Source organism: Leptidea sinapis, chromosome 19 (assembly GCF_905404315.1).
Source record: "Leptidea sinapis chromosome 19, ilLepSina1.1, whole genome shotgun sequence".
NCBI classification, from domain to species: Eukaryota; Metazoa; Arthropoda; class Insecta; order Lepidoptera; family Pieridae; genus Leptidea; species Leptidea sinapis.
This window is the reverse complement of record NC_066283.1, coordinates 11964772-11984444: the sequence shown is the minus strand read 5'-3', so window position 1 is coordinate 11984444 and position 19673 is coordinate 11964772. Positions and strand designations below refer to the sequence as shown.

At 35.4% G+C, this 19673-nt stretch overlaps 1 protein-coding gene and 1 long non-coding RNA gene across 2 annotated transcripts in view; one reads left to right on the top strand and one right to left on the bottom strand.

The window, feature by feature from the left end:
- The window catches only part of LOC126969706 (nuclear receptor corepressor 1-like), a 154682-nt gene that overhangs the window by 93692 nt on the left and 41317 nt on the right, over nt 1-19673 (bottom strand). The window lies entirely within an intron of this gene.
- On the top strand, nt 7124-9579 carry LOC126969848 (uncharacterized). The gene is made up of 2 exons (XR_007730476.1): nt 7124-7260; nt 9257-9579. It is a non-coding gene; the product is annotated as an uncharacterized LOC126969848 (long non-coding RNA).

Below are 19673 nucleotides of genomic sequence, written 5' to 3'. Positions count from 1 at the left end.
CTAATGATAACGAATTTTCTAATGAAGACGACTCTATCACGTGCGATTTGGCTAGTATAAAATGAAATGCTGAATCGATGCTTCGAAACTAATTCGTTATAATCTTATTCAAAAGCAAGGAAATTTATTTCGTTTAGTTCTGTTAACGGAATTAAATACCTTTTTAATAACCGGTTCTTTAATTTTTTAATTATTCATGCATAGTAGGAATTAAGTACCTTGGCAGGCTGAATAAGTATAATATTAGATAATGTGTTTTTAGATTTTTATACATAAGAAATGATAACATGAGAAACCAAATCTAAAAAGTAACTTTACTTAGCAATTAACATATTTTTGTATTTAAAAGTGCCAATTCGTAAGATGATATTTTATTTTATCAATTAAACGACATTCTAGTAATAATAAGAGTCGCCATTCAAGGACGTCACTGCGCCAACGGCCATCTGTCCGTCGAACTACGTACCCTGCCCACTGCCACTTCAGTTTCGCAACCATCTGGGCTATGTACCGACATACTTTGGTTCACCTAAGGATCTTTTCATTTCTGATTCGATCTCGCAGGGAAACTCCGAGCATAGCCCTCTGAGCTACCATGATCTTCCTCATAAGACCCATAGTTAGCGACCACGTCTGCGTTACGTCTGTCATCACTGGCAGCACACACTGGTTAAAAACCTTGGTCTTCAGACAGTGTGGTATTTGGGACGAGAAGATATTACGAAGCTTCCCGAAGGCTGCCTATCCGTGTTTGATTCAACGAATGGCCTCTTACCCAAAATTAGACCTGCCCAACTGGATTATTTGTCCAAAGTATACGTACTCGTAAATAATTTCGAGAGTACAGTTCCTAACTGTCACGGGAGTAGGTGCGACATAGACACATAGACGTGAGTATAATTTGCTCGATGGTCTCAAAATGAACAGGGACAAGACAAAGATCATGTCTAAAGTCTTCCATTGTCTCAGCCATGATTACTATATCGTCTGCGAATCGAAGGAGAGTGATGTATTCGCCGTTGATACAGATGCCCAGTCCGTTCCCGTCCAGAAGCTTAAAGACATCTTCCAACGCAGCGGGGATTCAGACAAGGCGATGTCATACCGCCCAAGCTGGCTTATTGGCTTCGAGATCTGATCTTGGAGACAGACATACATGGAGGCGTTTTCATACAAAAACATCAATGCAAAAGTAGCTTAGTAAAAAAATAATGTCGTTTTGTCGTCGTTTGACGTTTTTTGTATTATGTTTATATATAATATGTATTATTATCATTAGGTCATTGATTCATTTAATCGAATTTACATCTAATAATTAAAAGTAATCAAAAGTTTTATTTCATTAATTTCCGTTTTCTTTATATTGACACGGGAGTGGGTCAGGGATTGGAAATAATATTTCGCTTATAGGAACGAGTCTTTATTTGCGTTCACTTTTTCTGAACTTGCACTTCGCCGGTCTGCCGCTGTTCCTCTTGTGGGCGGCGGTACCTTCAACGCGTCACACTGCACCGAACACTACTTCTCTTCTGTCTTCTTCTTCTTAGAACACTTCCACTTTTCACTACTTCTTCTTTTCTTCTTCTTCTTTACACTTTCGAGTCAGAACTAGAACTGCCGTAGGCCACGCTTAGTACGGCTTATATACCCCCGGATCCGTTCTATTTTCAAAATGATTCTCCCATTCCATCTTTAAATTTAAATTGTACTAGAAAATTCTTTTAACTATTTTTATCCTGCTTACACATTTTCCATCTCTTTTTTTCTGTTCGATTTGATCCTGAACTTACTAGAAATTTCCTTTAACTTTACAAAACCCAAAAAAATCCATACACTGGTAGGTGTATCGAACCCGGGTCTACAGCGTCTAAAGTAAACACTTTTCCGCTGAGCTACGAGTATACCTGACGGAGATGTTGAAATTAACAATGTCTTGAAGTTTGACAACTCTCGTCATATACTTCGAAGGGTTGCTACGCAACAATATTATAAGCTAACTGGACGGTTTTATCGCCATAATACAAAAAGTGTAAAATTTTTTTTATTATAAGACAGTGAAATGAGAATCGATTGTAAAGTTTTAAGCGCTCGAATTAAAGTCTAGATTAACTGTGAAAAAACATCGATTTTTCACGATTACTTTCGCATGAGCCCAACAATAAATAAATAATAATAAGTTATGTGAAAATATCGTAATGAAATTGCCGTGTGCAGAAGACAGTTGATCTCGACCACAATATATTATATATGCTTTGAATTCGAGATAATTGGATCGTTCCTAAAATCCTCAGGTGTATTGAAACCAAATCTTCTAATATATAAAATTCTCGTGTCCCGGTGTTTGTTACCAAACTCCTCCGAAACGGCTGAACCGATTTGTAGGAAATTTTGTTTGCATATCGGGTATGTCTGAAAATCGACCAACATCTATTTTTCATACCCCTAAATGATAAGGCTGACCCACCCCTAATTTTTTTTTGACAAATTTTTTATTTCAATTTTATTATGACTCAGCATTGAAAAATACATTCAACTTCAAATTTTCGCCCTTCTACGTTCCACAACTATTTTTGTATCGCCATTTTTATATTATTCTGTTCCATCCACAAATCAGCTATAGGGTTGCAAGATGGCAATCGAAAAAAATAATTATAGTCTTGCTAGTAATTTGCATATATTTTTTATACCCCAAAAATTTTAATAATTGAATTTTATAAATTACTTTATATGGCAATACAAACGTTTGCTGGGTCAGCTAGTAAATATATAACAATAATAACAATAATCTTGACAAACATAATATTATATTTATCTATAGGCGTTTAAGTATTGGGAAATGTTCTAGACGCTTTTTCCCGATACAACATGACGTCATAACGCGCCCTATATAATATTTTGCGATAATCGCTGTCTTATCTTCTCGAGGATACTCAAACATTCATATTATCATCGTATCATAGCGCAACATGCACTGTTACTTATTGGGCTCAGCTGGATGAATATTTAAGGCACCGTCTGAGAATTTCACAGTCATCCTACGCGAAGTCCAATACATTGTATGTAGGCAAACTTCCTTACTTTCTCTATGACAGAAAGGGACGAGACGTGCAGGACGCTCAGCTGATGGTAATTGATACGCCCTGCACATTACAATGCAGTGCCGCTCAGGATTCTTGAGAAACCCAAAAATGCTTAGCCACACTACATTGCGCTCGTCACCTTGAGACATTGGATGTTAAGTCTCATTTGCCCAGTAATTTCACTAGCTACTTCTAACTTCAGACCCAAACACAATAATGCTTTAAATAATTTCTCTTATTAATTTTTGAAAATGAATAAGACAGCCATGAATTTAAGAGCTAGTGGGAATTTGAGCCAATGAGTTATAACGAAGGCTGACGTGTGATGACACAATAGTTAAATAATCACTAACTAATTGAGTGATTATGTATTAATGACATCATGCTGATGATAACTCCGGGAATATCAAAATAAAACATTTCAAAGCTATTTTCAAATTGATAGATTTATGCTTAATGATACACACAAATGTAACAATATAATTTAAAGAGAAGTTAATAAGAAGTAACCACTACACGCATAATTTAAAACTACTTATGATTTAAAACAGTATTCACAATTTTACAATTGAAAATCTAAAAACTACAAGTATTAAGTAACATCAGAGAGAAAAGTAAATTTGTACATAAAGTAATTACATATTGTGTAAATTTAGTATAATTTATAATGAGCAAACGGCAATTTTAAATGGCAAGGCCATGAGATTTGGTCAGCGAGATAGGTATTATATGATCTAGCATGAAAGAGCCTGGAAAAAGTTGGAATTTGGCCGAATTGAGTGACTCTGGAGAAATATTAATAACAGTGAGCAGAATCGATATGATATTAAATATTATGTAAAACTTAAGATCGATCGATGCAGTGGAATCACACTTACGGTGTTCTTACAAAATAGTTAAACGCGTGTTGAACACTTGTTTAAAAAAATCTATTACAAATCCGTGTGTGTCTTTCTGTTGTTTAGCGACAATCTTTAGACGTCGCTTACATAGACACTGTTTAACAAAACGCATGTCTAAGCCATGTTTATTTATTATTATTTTTGTACTGTCGTGTTCCAGCTATAAGGGTGTGGATGACAGTGCAATTATAGACACATAAGACTATACATTTTAACTATACAGATGACGTGCCAGCTATTGCTAGCAGTCGTACTGGTGTGTTACGGCCTGAGTCATGTACCTAATGTTATGGGCACATAAGACGGCTTAACATGTGTCCGTTGTCATATGTATTAGCACAATCTTGACAGGACGCTATTAAAAACCACCAGAAGTCGAAGCTGAGTCAAGTGAGGGGAGAGTTTTATCTGACATTCTTTTGCAGTTGTTTTTTCTATGTAGACAAGGCCTGATCAAATGAATTGTGGATAGAAGCTAGTTAATCATGCAGGTAGAGGTGTATGCCTATATTATATTTAAATTTGTAGGTCTGAGAAAGTTTTAAATAGGACACTGGATCTTTTAGATTATGTTAAAGGTACAAAAATACCTTAATCCTCTGAACCTAAATTAAGTATATGAATGTACTCCTGAATTCGATGACTTTTCTGCCCCAACGCCCATCTATCCGCCGAACGATGTGCCCTGCCCACTGCCACTTCAGGTACGCAATCATTTGGGCTATGTCGGTGACATTGGTTCTCCTACGAATCTCCTTATTTCTGATTCGATCTCGTAGGGAAACTCCGAGCATAGTCCTCTCCGTTGCCGTCTCAGCGACTATGAGCTTTCTCATCAGGCCCATAGTTAGCGACCATTTTTGATGACGTAAAGCTGTAAATACTACCTCAATTACAATTTTTAATATTTATATCATGTAATGTGAATAAGCCCCCGTGAGGATCAATTGGACGGGGTTCCTGAAAAACGTTCCAAGCCACAAACATCACATTTTAAGGAATTAGTGTTTAAAGTTTAACAAATATTAGCGTATACATGTGGGATGGACTACTAAGTCATGGTGTCATTTAAAGAGTAACAGTAGTGCTGCCATTTTGTCAGTCCGTTAATATGAATCACGTGACCAGTTTTGTGTTCTTCACACAATTTCGACATGATTGTGGTTGGGAACGTTTTTCTGGAAAAACGTCCAATTGAGTGAGAGGTCTTTGGCTGAAATAAGAGCTATAATTCGAATAAATGTACTATTTACTTGCAATAGTAGAAACCAGTACAATGAATGACTTAGTCGTAGTCACTTGATGGCGACTCATTAATTTATTTGGTGGCAAAGTCATTACAGAATATTCATCATAATGATCGTTTGTTTGGTAATATCGAACGATTTACTACGTCATACGGCAACAATTATAGATATAGAACATTTAGATCTAAAAATTATGAATAATAGTCACAAGAAGACGTCTTGGAGACCATTTCGTAAAGTACCTATGCATTAAAATTGAAAATTTGGATTGTCAAAATAATTCTTGCATTATTTACTTATTCCTTCACTTATCCTAAAAAGTTAGAACTTATCCAGATACTTGCTTACATAAATTTTTATTTATACAACTTAAATAACTGCTGGGACATAATATTATGTAAATATCTATAAAATGTTGGAGAAATTTAAAATTTTCGAGTAATAATTTTACGTTAGTACTGATAATATGTTTTAGTGTCGGGTATATATATATATATATTTCTGTTTGTGACTCTCATGAACCATACTTTGCTATAAGCCATATTATGTGAAGTCAACTGTGATGAGTCATGTAGGCTACGAAGACATGTTGCATCGAAAAAAAAAAGGAAATTAACTATGCTGAGTGATTACAAGATAAGAACCTAATAATAGTGATAAGATACCGTTATCAGCAATTCTGTATCAGGTGACCGAACGAGGGAGACGTTCACTTGGTAACAACATTAGTACTACAATAGCATTACCTAGTCGTAGTGAACCCAGTAACTGAAACTTATGAGATATCGCTTTGTGTGTGTCATAATAACTATTGTCATTCGATAGTGACATTTATAGATAGTGATAGTTCTAGTGTATGAAAATACTGAGCGTATGCCTCATCATATGTATCAGCACTTCGATAACTTTTAGTCAAGCTATCACAAAGCCAAATAATAGATACTCAGTATACGATAGACCTACTTTATATGAGAACTAGCTGACCTGGCAAACGTTGTTTTGCCATATAAATTATATATGTAAACCTTCCTTGAGCTTCAACGAATCTATTCCAAAAGATTTCATTGAGATCGGTCGAAAGTTTAGGAGTTATTAGGGAACATACAAACATACATTCTCATTTATATATATAGATAGATAGATAGAAGATATGACGTAACAAAGCCGTTAACAGCTGCTTTTAACCTATCCTGTTTGGAGCCTTTGCAATACCTACAAATAGTCTGACATGGCAACTAAATAAATATATGGAAACGGTAATGTTACATAGGTATTGTTACTATATCAACGAGCTCATGTATCAGCTTTATTTTAAAATTAACAACTGAACTAGAAAACTGCGTTTTTATACATATAATGTGATATTGTATCGACAAGTGAACGTTGTTGGAATTCTTCCACGAAAGATAACAGTAATACAACACGACTTTGGTGGTGGTCGTTTTGTGAATAGTTGCTAACTTGCTGAACTTAGTAGAAAGTGAGCTCATGGCCACGTCATGCAACAAGAAATCTAGATAGTTACCTTGAAACAATGTCTATGAGCACCTCTCCTGATGGCATGGACCACACCATAATACACTAATCACAACACAACACCAACACACCTGGATAGCACCATCACACGGATAACAGCGTAACGCGTTCCGGAATGATAACGTGGCCAAACAAAAAAAAAACAGGGGTCCTAAGAAGGTCGAATCTGGTATTTTTTTCTGAAAAGCTGGCAACGTCGCCTTGGAGCCGGACGGACGCGCGTTCGGTCCGCGTACCGCTCATTGGCCAAGTGAAATGGCGGCCATTGCTGCGTTCCAGCTATTTGCCCAATAACGTTGCTCCCCGCACGCCCCGCCCACTCCATTTCCGCCTGTTGAATGAACCTCGTTGCAGTCGTGATTCAGACGTTCATTGTGTAGAACGCTTACATCTATTTTAAGGAGCAGTGTTTAACTTTTAAACCACTTCGCCTTAATATAAGTGTTTAGGTACATAATGATAAAAATAGCATATTATTAATTTTACCAAGTGAAAGTAAGTGAGAATGTCATACTTAATTATATAGGTACGATGTCGAGGGCGACCAATATAGGTCATGTTTTCCCAACTACCTGAAACAATAAAAATATATTTTGATTAAACTACTATGGTAAATTAATTATAACTATATAAATATATATCCTTTGTATTATAGAAAAATATGTAATGATACTAAAGAATGCTTTGGTTTTTTTGATGAAAAAAATTATTATAAAGACGTATTAAAATTAATATTTTAAAATTATTTTATAGTTTTCTCATATACTTTTTTAGAGGTCCTCGAAGACTGATAGTTAAATTTTTGTGATTCTTTTAAAAAATAAACTGTCTCTTATTTTATTCTAGCTGACCGGAAAAACAGTGTCAACAATTAGATAAAGCTTTTTGAGTAGGTACATTCTAAATATCTCCAATTCTTAAGGAAGCTGAATACATAAGGTATTATTGAAAACGGGCTTCAAACTTGCTTCCAAATTATTCGACAACCTCGTCTAATCATTATAATAAATAAATATACGTATATAAACAAACTTCCTTTAATTCTAAAACTGTGTAGTTTATTATTTACGGAACTATTTAAGTATTTTAATACTTATTTACAGCTTAGTATATGAAAAGAGCGTGGAACATTCGCACAAGTTTAATTTGCTTTTTTCTATGGCTCAGACTAGTATCAAGTTTTCAGTAAATTGTTACTATATTATTATGAAAGATACTTATTATCTATAAATCACGTGAGGGATTTTATGTTATTTTTCGATCTGCCGCCCAATTGATGATGTGCCGTGAGATTTCTCTCAATCCACTAACCTCCTTATTAAGGATTAGTAAGGTGTGTTATTACACACGCGAATTTTTTGAATGCGTAAGGTATTTTCAAATTTAATTAGTGTGCTTGCTTGCATTGGATTAACCAAATTATTTTTTTTTGAGACTACTAACAATTAAAACGACACATTCATTTTTTACTTATTGCTAAGATATCCCTCTCTCCGACCCTAAATATGATGGCGATATGAAATCTTTGGACACATTTTGCAATAAAACGAGATATAACATTTTTTCATTATGCTTTTATTTCAACATTGTTGCAAACGTAATAATTTCGAGTAGACTTTTAATAATAATTAACCAAAATTCTCGAATCATGATGAAATTCCGACCAATTTATACAGAATCGCTATAAATAAGTAGTTACTTTATGATTTACGTCATCCATACAGAACAACAAGATAATTACCATACTGGAGGTACCTACTTTGAGCAGTTTACATGATGCAACAATTTCAGCAGTACTTTATTTTTTTTTTTATTTAACGAGCGTACGGGTCACCTGTTGTTAAGTGATCACCGCCGCCCACAATCTCTTGCAACACCAGAGGAATCACAGGAGCGTTGCCGGCCTTAAAGGAAGGTGTACGCGCTTTTTTTGAAGGTACCCATGTCGTATCGTCCCGGAAACACCGCACAAGGAAGTCCATTCCACAGCTTTGTAGTACGTGGAACAAAGGTCCTTGAATACCGTACTGTGGAGGACCGCCACACATCCAGATGGTGGGGATGATAACCTAACTTATGGCGTGTCGTGCGAAGGTGGAATTCGGCGGCAGGAATCAGGTTAAACAGCTCTTCGGAACACTCCCCGTGATATGACTTATAATGTTGGTAATTGGAAATTATTAAAAATGGATTGATTTCTAACTTTTGGTACAGAAAGCATGTAATCAAATAATAAATTTTGTTAGGTCTCTACAAAATACGTAATCTGTACAAGGTTCCATCCACATAATTACAGTTTTTAAATCTGACAAACACATCAGGGCAAGGAAATAATATGACGTACGTGCCAAAATCTAAGAATTACAAACTCACGAACGACTTCGAGCAATGGGTTCTCCTGATGGTAGATACGTCCGCCCATCACAACCGTGATGAATCGATCTAGTTGTTCAAATATTATATTATATGAAAGTATCGTTCACATTTACAGCACGCCGATTGAAATTCTTGGAAGGGCTCGCCAGCCTGATTAAAACCAGTTCGAGAGGTCCGACCATAACGCCTGAACACTTCTTTCCAGTTGTCAGCCTATTTTTCATTGCCATCCTAACTTGGGCGTATTTCGGGCTAGGAACGTCAGATTGGGCATAGTGAAAGTATAAAAAAATTGTTGTACTGTACGTTATTTAAATTTCTATTAAACTAAATCAACAATTATCTAGGATGTAATTAACGTCTATAAACTGTAATGTAACTCGACTGGAAGAAAAGATTAAGTAGAAGTATTAAGTAATAAATAATTTAAAAATCAAACCCTTTTTTATGGATTCTTTAACCATGCCTTCCCCCTTCATTATAAGTTAATCTAAGTATACCGCATAATATCTATATGCGAGTTATTATTTGCATAAACATATTTATAGGTACGGTACTACAATTCTTAACAATACAATGAAATCATAGAATCATTAAATTCAGCTATTTGTGCTATTAATTCTAATACTCTTGCTTCTACTCCAAGATTTTGAACTGTTCCCTAGGAAGGTGGAAATAACCGAATTCCACGCCAAGGCGAACTCTACAAATATATGAACACACCGACCGCATTTAGTAGTGTTTAGAATTTAGATGTATTATTCATCAATCCTCAAAAAGTACTAAAAAATCTTAGTGTGTGTGTGCGCATAGTGCATACCTACCTACGCGTCACTAAGATGATAGTTATACTATACATTTAAAAACTAGAATGAAGTAAGTATGTCTATTTAAATAGGAAGGTATAGGTAAAACTATGAAACTACCTATATAACAATAAAGTATAATAATTATTCGGGATTCGAATTTACGTTACGAATATGCGACGTTGCCGCTCCGCGTACGTCATTATAAATTCAGATAACGTGCTGTTATGCCACACGCTCACTAAATAAAAACAACTGGTGAAAAATACGGTCGCGTTGATAGTGTTGCGCATTTAATCGGCGATACCATGTGCTCTAAAGATTTGTATATTTAGATTAATACTAACACTCACAAAGGTCTTCTATGATTCACAAGGAAGCTCATTCCAAGTTTGTGGCGAGTTGCGCTAATGTGGAATGCGCAAGAATCAGGTCAAACAGCTCTTCGGAACACTCCCGTGATAGATACAAAGCAAGTCATCTAGCCGTTTGCACTAGTTGCCGGAGCTGCATCCGGTGCGTTGCATGCGATCAAATGGTTCGAGGTACCTGTACTGAGGTGCACCAGATCAGAGATGAGAGCAATTTCCATATTATGTGGCTTGACCTGAGCTTTGTAGAGCGCTAGAATGTGAGCCGGCTTGAAGTATTGCCGTGCTCTATTTATGACACGTCGAATCATCAGCTTAAACAGACAACATATCCGAATCATGGTCGCCATCAAATTCACATATTTTTATTCGAAATAGGATTTAAAATCACTTATAATTAGTGTACGTTAAAGTCATCCTGACTGGTCACACATCAGTTAATAAGCACCTTTTCATTATTGGTGTTACGGACAGCCTTAAGCGCAGGGGATGAAACGTGGCCAACCAACGGGCAAGAGTAGATAAATGTGGCCAACCAACGGGCAAGAGTAGTTACAAGGTCGCTCAAAGAAGTCTGCGAACATCCCAGGGGTATAATGAACTCCTGGAAGGAGTTGGACCAGTTAGTTGTAGTAACTGGTGAACAGTGCACGCAAAATAGACCCAACTAAATGGTTTAATTGCGGAAAAAGGAAACCCTATGTCATAGCATAATACCATGGCCAATGGTCCTAATAAATATTTTTCTTTACAAGATAAATCATAGCAGTGTTATTTTTAAGTGATATTCCTCACTTCAAATTAAATATTATAATGTACCAAAAGTATCAGTTTGTAAAGTTAGCTGATTCAAAATTCATCAAAACTCATCGACGATACTTTCAAATACAGCTTGGCCAACAATCATCTATTTAAAATATAAAAATAGGACAAAAACTAAGAGATATCGAGCAATTCCGGACAGAACCCGATTTTATGTAGTTCTTATAAAACATCAACATCATTTTATCACTTGAAAGTGTTCAAGAATTAACTATATGTGACCGATAGTTAATATCACAAATCCCAAAGGAAGTTAGCAACATCAGTATGCGCTGAATGAATGGCTCAGTCTTAGAAGAAACAAGACAGAACTCACACTATGACGAATATTTCCGAGAATCGCTATAACCACTACTGAGAAGGTCATTATTGAAACGTTAAACAATCCTACGCTTATTATTTTAATCTACGATGTATTGTTCTCAAAATGTTATAATATCATAAAAGAGTGTTGTTCGCAGTAGCTGGATGTTTGGAGCATCCAGTGGAGATCAGTAATGTTTTTCTAGTGTAACCTTTAACTTTGAGTAAGTTCCATTCAACATCTCGTTTCCAAGTACAAAACACAGTTTATACCTTAAAGGTAAACAACTCTCCTATAATTTCTTTTGTGTAGTAAATTATTAATGGGCGGCAGTGACTATAGTATTTACTATTCAGTGCCCCCGGGAATCGCTTATCTTCTTATATCATAAAATTACAAGGTGAAATATTCAAAATAAAGTTACTCTTTCATCGATCACATTTCGATCGAAGAACGTTGGTAAATGAGTTATAAATTAATAATGAATAGTATAAAAACTGCTCCTCGATAAAGTAAATTCGTATTAATTTGACGACTGGGCTAAAAATGCGCCATTTATAACTCTGAAAGCATAAATTATAAAAAAAATTGATTGCAATTGATAATAATTAACTTCGTTTCAATAAGTATAACTCAAACCAGCTGTTGTATACCAGCACGAAAGTCGACACAACAAAATAATTCTTTTCATTTCTCATTACAATAACCAACCCTGTTGTTAAGTTGGCAACGTCGCTTAGAAGTTTTGCAACACAATGAAGATTTAAGGATAAAATATCTCTATTCTTATCACGTTACAAAAACAGTAAGGCAGGTAAAATTTCCAGAAATGTTTGCTTTTCAATACATCTAGGTAACTTATAGCGATTGGCAAAAATATACTTAAATTATTTTCTTTTTACCAATTATCCTAATTATCTATTAATATGGCTTTACTCACGTTTTTGTCGGTGTCGGTACCGACTAGTTTCGGACTATTCGGAGGTCCTTCATCAGGGTGAGTGTGGTGGGTTTGCGACAACGTCCCACCTCTTACTAAGTCGTAAGCCGTATTAATAGATAATTGAATAATGACTCACGAAAGTTTTAATAATCCTAATATTTACCTACTATATCATAATAATTTAACTTAATGACAATATAAAATTCATATTCATCATTGCATGAATTTCCCAAGCGTGTGTGTAGCCAAATCTTTACCCTCGATGAGTTTGTAGGATCTCTTTTGCTCTATAGACTATAGGTATGATTTTTCTTACATAAGTACTTACTTATTTTTTTTATTAATATGAACTTGTAATTTTTAAGATGAATGTAATTAAATGTCTTATTTACATTTTGATAGGTGATTTCGAATTATGTACCTACATGGTTATACTTATAGTTGGTAAAGCGCGGCGGCTTAAATACAGTTCAGGCTAGCCTTCTTAAACTCCTACCAATGTGATCCATTGTGATAGTGACTTTTAATTATATAGCTCACTGCTAAGATTAAAATTTTCATGAATCCTATTATATACCTTTGCAGTGAGCTGACGTAGGTACCCGAGTTAAATAAATATTCTAAAAAAAAAAAAAAAAAATTAACAGATTTCATGGCCATCACCGATGTTTGTATTCCGTCAATTAATTTTCACTGGCTTATTTATTGTGTAACCTAAGTTATACTTTACTACTAAGTATTAGTACTACCTAACAAAGAAATCCTACATTTTATACATAGGTAGGTAGTCGGATACATCGTTTATATAACATGCTTTGTAATTAGGTGCAATCCAAAAGGACGTTCACTAAATATTTGCCTAAGACGTAATGATATACTTACATTAAAGCTTATTGTACATGTAAACACAAGACGGTAATTATTAAAAGTACTTGTTATCAATTATCATTGTTACGAAACGTTATCAAGACATTGAACAAAATAAAACATCTATTGATGAATGGTTCGGTCCGCCACAGCAACAGATACAAGCGGCAACGCGGCGTCCGGGCGGAGTGGCAACGCAGCGCGGCGCCTAGCTCCGTGGGGTATTTAGGACGGTGCGGCAACGTCGCGCTACCTGACGCACCGGCCTTTTGTACACAGTGTTTACAGATTACGAATTATTGTCGTAGTGTGGGCACTATTTTTGTTGTTACTTGTTTCGCAATTGCACGAGTATTTCTGGCACACAATGTGTATATATACAATATAGTACGCCTTGGAACGCCACTTTGCATATAGCAAACATAGAATTATATCTAGTATAGAATAAACTAACTCAAGTTGATGGTTTAGTTATAAAAATATATTCATGGTAAAATGATCACTTATTGGGAGATTTCCGATACAGCAGATGGATGGTCAAGTGGCAGTAAATATCACCTGTGAATTCAAGATTGTACATATATACCTACTATAGCCTTATAGTAAATAATATTTTCATGTAACATATTATTACATACGTTTCCGAAAATGGTTAGGTATATTCTTCAAACTATTAACTTTTCTTGTAAGGCTAGGGTAATTATAGCATTCAGGGATCGTTGAAAGATTACTTTTATTTATATTAATAACTAGAGCGTCACCCGCTCTCACTTAGTTTAGGCGAAAATTTAATAGAGACGTTTTGTATCCTGTCACAAACCTTGCCCAACCTATATAAAGAATTATAGATATATCTACATAGACAGTTAAAGGGACATTAGAATGGCTCAGCCATTATTTTCCACTGAATTTTATTCTTTAGGTAGGTAATGTGTTGTAAGAACAGGACGAACTACGAAAAGAACGAACTTTGGTGAAATAAGAAGTTGCAAGAAACTTATCGCCACATATAAATCAACATCGCAGGCAGAAAACCCACGTAGCTACACAATATTATGTAGATACTTGTACAAACATCCAAACAAATTTAAGTAGGATTATCCCTACTTCTGGCTACAATCTAGCTAGAGATGAAACGGATTTAAGCTTTTTCCGGATACGGGATATCCGGGCTAACATGTGTATGTGTCCGAATGGCCGGATATCCGGTCGAACATAGCTGATTGCCGACCGTCCGACGAGCCATAGACTTTCAATATACCAGCGTACATATAGAAAAACAATGGGCTCAAAAATTAATAACATCACTCGGACGGAGATACAGCAAGATAGAAAATTTTTTTTTTTTAAATTGACAAGTCGTTAATAGTCAGTCAGCCACGCTCACATTTAGCTCAACTAGCCAACTTTATAAATTATAAATTAAATCGGGTGAATTTGGGTCTTTTCGTTCTTCAGATGTTTAACGCGAAGTTCATAAGATGTTCTGGGATTGTTTGAGGTCAGTAATGAAAAATTGAAATTCAGTAATGAAAAGTCAGTAAAAACAATTGTAGTAGTTTTTCAGTGCCTTGAGCCAGCGTATACAGCGAGACTTTTCGGGAGCTGGCTTCGAATACAAGCGAAAACGTGGATGCTGCCACATGCCTGTCAATATAGCGAACTTGGGTGTTTTATTCACCACAATTTCATTTACAAGTACCTATTGATTTTCTTGATTGTGTAGTATGAAATAATACTTTTTTTTATATTTTGGGTTAAGTAAATAAAGTGGTACTTAGTGATATTATAATAAATATGTATAATAGATATACCTTATATCACGAATGATGTTAGCGGCAATGATATTATAATATTTACTTAGGTAAGCGGTGTGAGAACGTCGACGATGAAAGATTGGTAAAAGTGTTGAATCGCACCAATTGTATACTATTATATTGTTGTAGCGGCGTTTCAAAAATAACTAATTATTTAATATTAGATTTATATTCACAAGTGTTACTACCGAAACCACTTTCGCATTTAGAACCATTAATAAAACCATCTCGATTAACTCTGAAATTATAAAGTTTTCGTGCCAAGACGCGTCCTTCCTTTTAGCGTTTTCCCTATCCAGATTTCAATTACAAGTGTTGACAGGCTAACGTTGAACTCGACTCGAAAGCGGCCCTTGACTTCCACTTCCAGACTACTCAGCGTGCTGGTAAAACGACTCACTTCGATAGCCGCGTGGCGACTGAGAACTCTACCATCCTAATTCTTATTGCATTGCGCATATTATGCAACAACCCGTGGTAAGCATAACCCGGCTTCACCAATACTGATTTAAAAGACTTCCTCACTTTCTGCAAACGAACTACATAATGTGTAGTAATAAATAGTCTTCGAACTCTTAATTGTTTAATGAAGACAATTCGGGCTTACTTTAACGTAAATATAAAATTTGCTATAAGTAGGAAGGTACCTACTTGTTAAAATTTATTTTTTTCCCAGGACAAAGGTTATTTTCATATATATGTAAATGAAGCTCTTTTGGCTTTCCATTAAATTTAAATTTCCATTTTCATTATATTTGACTTTACATGTCTATTAATTCTATGGTGGCAGCACTTTGCACTATGTTCCTTCTTTAACGGTATTCACTCTGGTTTTATGTAATTGAAAATTAACAAGGATTATTTGTAATAGAAATACTTTTAATCATTTCAGATTATTACAATATAAATTGGAGCAATAGCTTTTAATGTTGTTTCTCTTTACAGGTTTGTAAATAATTATTGTAATGTTTGAAAGTGTAGAAGTTAGAAAGTTTTATAACAAAATAAATTTCTCTTTACAGAGCAACAATTAAATAGATTTTGTTTCATTAAAAACATATTACATATATCATAATTAAATTCTTGAAATTTGTTAAACTTTTTTCCATTTCGTTCCACGATCACAGCCCTAGAAAACACCACGATGACAGCCCTAGAAGGCAGACGCAAGCAGCGTGAACCAGCAAAACAGCGGATGCACGGTGCATAGTTACTTGATACAAAAATGCACAGTCATATACGAGTACTTATATACAAGTACATACAGTATACATTATGTAACATGGTCCGCATTCAATACTTGTTTGTACTTGTAAAATCCTCGGTGTCGAACTACGTGAGTATTGGATGTCAATAAAGAAGTTGTTTGACATATTTAATTACGATGAAAATTAGTATAAAACTTAGGCGTAATATTGTAATTCAAATATTTATTTTATTCAAAATAGGTTTTAATTAAACTTATTCAACCTCGAAATTCACGACACATTTGAAAATTATTGTGTTTCGGTCTGAAGGACGCCGTAGCTAGTGAAATTACTGGGCAATGAGACTTAACATCTTATCTCTCAAGGTGACGAACGCAATTGTAGTGCCGCTCAGAATGTTTGGGTCTCTCAAGAATCCAGAGCGTCACAATGTAAAAGTGGGTTGGGGGTATCAATTACCATCAGCTGAACCTCCTGCTAGTCTCGTCCCTTTCTGTCATAAATAAAATTATTCAGACTCAGTGTTTATATTTTTTTTTATATAATTTATTGCTGGTCGCTACATTCCCAAGGTGTGTTAAAGTTAATAGACACGATAAGCTTGGTAAAATGACAATATTATATAGATAAAATATAAGCTTGTCAAGAAATATTTCGTAGTGTATAATTCAGTTGATGGTCTGATATAGGAAAGCCTTACAAAGTATTTATTATTAAGCCGAGTCAAGCGAAGGCAATTATTACAATTAAAGTACACATTTTTTTACGCTTACATTAAGGCTTTCATGACGTTGTGAGCGTTTGAAAGTGAAAGGTTTCTCTTGTGAATAATGTCTTTCAGTCTGGCCAGAGGTAACTATAAGTATTAATCATTTGAGGTTTCTAAATAAAAACTCGGCTGGCCGATGGATGGTTAAAATTAATCTATTCAACTCATTCAAATAACATTAAAGATGAAGGATTTTTTAAATATTATGAATGTTTGTTTTCAGATCTAGAATATAATCTATGTATTTGAATATCCGTGTTTTAATAAGAAACAGCTACAGTAACATTAGAATACAAAGGTGAATTTCGCCATTATATACAAGACTATAATAGCTCAGATGGGACATTTACTGATCCGGAAAGCGGAAGACCCCGGTTCGAATCCAGATGTTCTATTAGTTTTTTTTTGATTAAGTCTTGTACCTTCTTAAAAATCCGAGCAAGGCTCGGTCGTACAGGTACTCATAATATAATGTGACCAACACAACAAAGCAGAGGTGATCGGTGGAATGAATAGTTTATGATTCCCAGACGGAGTTTAACTCGGGAACGTCACTCGTCAGAGAGCAAAGTAATTCCGAATATAGATTTGACCTTGAACGTCGAGTAGGTCGTAGCTTGCAGGAACGTGCGGGAAACACTTTTTTTAGGTTAAATATAATATGAATTATAAGTAGGAAATTGATTAATAGATTCAGAAAAGAAAGGTTTCGAATTTAGGTTAAGTACTGCAAATTAACATGGACTCTCAAATTATGACCAAATACATTGTACGTACCTACCAAATTCGTTAGGAAGGTTGGAAAGGGAGGGAGCCTTAGGGAGGGGGTTTTAAACCAATTAAGTAATGTAAAAAATAGGTTATGGGGCGTTTTCATATTCTATTATTCATTTCTTAAGATTGTAACCTTCAAAAGGGTCAATATTTCGTGTTTTAATTACCTAAACATACCGAATGAACTCTCAGCACAGATTAAGATTGAAAGTTAAACAATCTTATCTAATGATGTGAGTACCTACTGGAGTACTTAATTTTTTTATCTAGAATGTTCTAGCTTTTATTGGATACGTTTCACTATGAAATATAGAAGCAGGTTTTAATTTAAATCCAAAGTAGGCAGTACGCTGGAACAACAATTTCTTATTTAAGCTTATTATTATAATTTGATCGTTTTCAAATGTTCAACAGCATTTAGGAGCTAACTAATCACATTAACTAATAAAAATCAACGTAAATTTATTGAGCAATGATAAACAAACTTGCAATAATGGTGCGACGTTGTCGCCCCGCGTCTGATGTGCTCGATTAGGCGGGGCGGCAACGTCGCATAGCGGTACCGGCCGGCCGGTCGCCCAGCCACACCGTGTGGTGTGGTTCTTGCGACGTTGCCGCTCCGTGCCACCACATCGATCTCTTGTACGACGATGTATTTTGGGATTACTATTTACTGGTAGAATTCGTAAATTGTACTTGTTTCTAGTTTCTACCACCATAACCTCTGACTCCTACCACTCCTACTCTCCTACTCCTACAATTTGTTCCACGAATCGATTGATTATTGATAATTACATAGGTATATTATAGGTAGCTTATTGGCCAGTCTCGAAGTCTTTATTTGAGGTCGAAAATAAATAATTTGTACCTAGTAGGTAGTAATAAAGCATTACATCACATTAACGGCGTCTCTATTTTAATGAAGGTGACATTTTAAAAAGAAGCTTATCCGTAACGATACAAGTAATTCTTACAGCGAAAAAAAACTTAAATTACCTATGTCCTATACCTAAGTACAGTTACTTTATACCTACATCAAGATTTTGCCCATAAATAAAATGGGGTTTTTCTTGTAATCGAGTACTTATATTGAAAAATGATATAAATATTCTTCTTTTATTGTATTTTGGTTTGAGCTGAGGGTGTTCTTACCAATGCTGTAAATAAGTCATTTTAACTTATTTGAAAATTGCTGTAGGTACTCTTGGGAATTATTGTATAAGCTTTTTACAATATTTGCTAAAATGCTTATTTTAACTAAGTGATAAAAAGTACATTTCCCAAACCATAATGCGTCGTGCTGTCGTTAGAAGGGCCAATATACGTCATACTTGTGCTATCTCCTACACTGTTTCTTCTGCATATCAATGATATGTTGGACGACACCTCCAACATACATTGTGATGCAGACGACAGCACTAGTGATGCCGTATACACGGGCCATGCAGGTCTCTCTCGGGAAATCGTCGACGAGTGCCGGTAGAACTTGTGTCTTCTATCGAGTTATCGAGGTCGCGGAATAGGGTAAATTGAACCTTGTACAATTTAACCCACAGAAGACTCAAATTTGCGCGTTTACCAATAAGAAATCCCCATTTGTCGTATCACCGCTTTTCGACAACACTTCCCTTAAAGCCTCGCCCTAGTATCGGAATACTGGGTCTCACAATCCTGGGACCGTGAAATTGGCAAGCGATTGCCATTCATCTGGAGAGCAAAGCCAAATTGGCTTCGAAGAAGCTGGGCGTCATTAATAGAGCACGGCAATATTCCACATTCTAGCGCTCTACAAAGCGCAGGTCCGGCCACACATGGAGTAATGCTATCATCTCTGGTTTGGCGCGCCCTAGT